This window comes from Galeopterus variegatus, unplaced genomic scaffold (assembly GCF_000696425.1).
Source record: "Galeopterus variegatus unplaced genomic scaffold, G_variegatus-3.0.2 Scaffold10502, whole genome shotgun sequence".
Taxonomy (NCBI): Eukaryota; Metazoa; Chordata; class Mammalia; order Dermoptera; family Cynocephalidae; genus Galeopterus; species Galeopterus variegatus.
In genome coordinates this window covers 16959-20408 of record NW_007736613.1, presented here as the reverse complement: position 1 = coordinate 20408, position 3450 = coordinate 16959, and positions in this window count along the sequence as shown.

Below are 3450 nucleotides of genomic sequence, written 5' to 3'. Positions count from 1 at the left end.
TGACTGTTGGAGAAAGGAGGAAGAACAGAAAGCATCATAAAAGCAGCGGGAAAGATAAGACACAGAGAAAGGGAAAGCAAACAAATGGCAAAAATCATCGAGGAGTCTAATAACCTAACACAAAGTGAGAACATGGAAAAATCAAAACTAAAAGGGCAGAGAAACTTAATGTTTTATTTGGTTGACTAGAAGAATTTCTCAATGTGAGGAGGTAGACGTTCTAGTAAATCTAAACTTGCCTAGTTACTTGTAGATTGTGCACAGAGGTCAAAGGTATTTGAAATTGTGACAAAAACTCTGCAAAGCCATATTTTAGTTATTCCAAATTTGGACATAACTGACTGGCAACTGGTTCCAGCTTTCTCCCCTAATCCAGTTTCCAATTGCAATTATAACAGTTGTAAACTGGCTTTTCTCAGTTCAGTGTACAGACAGTTGCATACTCTAAAAGTTCACAGTTCCCTTCCTCTAAGAGCACTTCCTAAAGACATGCTCAGCTCTGACCCCTCAGCAAGCAACACTCCCTTCAGCGAGGGTAATAGAGACTGTGGACAGTAACGTGGCCAGCTGACTGCAGCAACCACTTCAACATTCCTACATATTTATAACTTTGCTTACCTCTTTTATTAGACAGAATTCCATACCCACAATACAACAATTCCTTGATTAGATAGTCAATAATAGGTCCAAAAGATTGGGTTTGTAGATCCACCTTGTATCTTAAGAGATAATTTAGTAACCAGCAGGACTCCTTATGAATAACACTTACATGCTGCAACTAATAATAGGAGAAAAGCCTCTGTATTCTTGGGATAAACAGAAATGACTGTTGGTATAATTATATAGTGAAAAAGCACTAACTACTTATATCTTCAGTAACAAATGAATTTCAAAAACATTATGCTGAAAAAAAAGCTAGATGCAAAAGAATACATACTGTTTGATCCCATTTATGTGAAATTCTAGGAAAGATTCTATAGATTCTAATCTATAGTGGCAGGAAAGCAAATTGGTTGTCACCCTGGCCTAGGGAGTGGGAGTGAAATTGACTGAAAAGGGGCATGAGGGCACTTTTAAGGGTGATGAGAATGTTCTTTCCCTCGATTGGGGTAATGTTTACACAGGTATATATATTTATCAGAGTTCATGGATTTGTAAACTTAAAATTGTATGTAACTTATATGTTAAAGTTGCTGTTTTATAAAACTACAAAAATAACCAAGAACATGTATATGTTTGAAACATATTTTTTATAATTGAAAAATTACATTTAGGATTCCAGAGCCCTAAAGAAATTTGGAGAAACTGAGACTCAAGTAATCGCATGGAGTTGATCTGAACTAAAAGGAAGAACTTTGAATTCCCTGTTCATTTTATCAAGCACTTACCATATTGCCTCTAATCAGCACATATAAACCAATAGGATAAAATTATACATGCTTTACAGTATAGAAAAGTATCAAACATATAATATATAATAAATGTATATGATATACATGATGGTTGTATTTGTATATACACACGCAGATATAAATATACATAATATATACACACACCACATATATGTATTTGACAAAAAAGTGTTTCTTCAGTGCAACTTAATGTTAATTTTCTAATTAGAAAAATGAATATTCCAATTTTATGCACCTGAGGTCCATTAAAATCTTGTTTAAAAATTACATATTTTTATTGGTAAGAGAAACTTAACTAAATATAAACAGTAATCAGGCAACTAAAATAAAACACTTTTAAAATGTTAATCTCTTTAATTCTTTTAGGCAGCATATGTGCATTTCATAGTTTTTATGCTACTTTGGAATTTGTGACTATGGGAACATTTTCAAACTCTCAATTTTTTTTTCTGAAGTGTTTATGAATGTTTTATGTTTAAAAAATGTGTAATATTTTATCTATTCAAATAACTTGAAATATATTTTATGCTGCACTTAATATATGCTTTAATAATTTTAGAGTAGAAAGGTCATATTAAAACTGTGATTTATATTTTCTGAAGTGTTTATGAATGTTTTATGTTTAAAAAATGTGTAATATTTTATCTATTCAAATAACTTGAAATATATTTTATGCTGCGCTTAATATATGCTTTAATAATTTTAGAGTAGAAAGGTCATATTAAAACTGTGATTTATATTTTAGAAAAATATCTTGTTTTGTTTCAAATTATTGCTATCTTGGCTTACCTTTAAAATAATTTGTGGCATTTTAATTTAAAGAACAAATGTCTGAATTAAAGGAAAAGTCAAAGCTTATTTTATTTATTTATTTTTTCAATTTCATTTATATTTCTTTGTGGAGTACAGTGCGTTGTTTCAATACATGCATATACCGCACAATGAATCACTTAGGGTAGACAGCATAGTTTTGTACCATTCGTCCACCACTTCTTCTTGCCCCCACACTCCTTCCCTCTCAGCTTCTGCTAACCATTATATTCTACTCTCTACCAATGCTTATTTTAAATAGCTTTATTGAGATATAGTTTAAATATCATAAAAACTCACCCTTTTAAAGCATAAACCTCAATAGTATTTAGCATACGTAGAGTTGTGCAACTATCAACATAATCGAATCAAAACATGTTCATCATCCCAAATAGAAACCTCATACCCATTAGCAGTCACTCATAGCTGTCCCCACACCCAGCCCTAGGCATCCACTAAACTACACTCTATTACTATGATTTCCCTGTTCTGTATCTTTCACATAAATGGAATCACCCACAGAATATGTGGTTTTATGTGACTGGTTTTATTCACTGAGAATAATGTGTTTGAGTTTCATTCATGTTGGAGCATGTTATCAGTACTCATTTCTGTTACTGCTGAATAGTACTCCATCGTATAGGTATACTGCATGTTATTTATACATTTATGAGTTGATAGACGTTAAGGTTGTCTCCACATTTTACTACTATGAATAATGCTTCCATGAACATTTGTGTATAAGACTTTGTGTGGACAAATGTTTTCAATTATCTTAGATGCCTAGGAGCAGAATTCCTGGATCATATGGTAGTTCCAAGCTTAACATTTTGATGAACTGTTTTCCAAAGTGGTTGCACTATTTTACATCCCCAGCAGCAATATCCGAGAGTCTCAATTTCCCACATCCTTACCTGTCTTTTTAGTACAGCCATTCTAGTGGGTGTAAAGTGTACTTCCTTGTGGTTTTGATTTACATTTCCTAATGACTAATGATGTTGAGCATCTTTTCATGTGCTTATTGACCATGTATATATCTTCTCTGAAGAAATCCCTTGCCAATTTGTTAATTGGGTTTTCTTATTATTATTGAGTTATATCAATTCTTTATATCTATTTTGGATATAAGTTCTTTCTCAGATGTATGTCTTATAAGTAGTTTTTCACAGTCTGTGGATCATCTCACTTTCTTGATGGTGTTTTTAGAAGTACAAGTGCTTTAATTCTA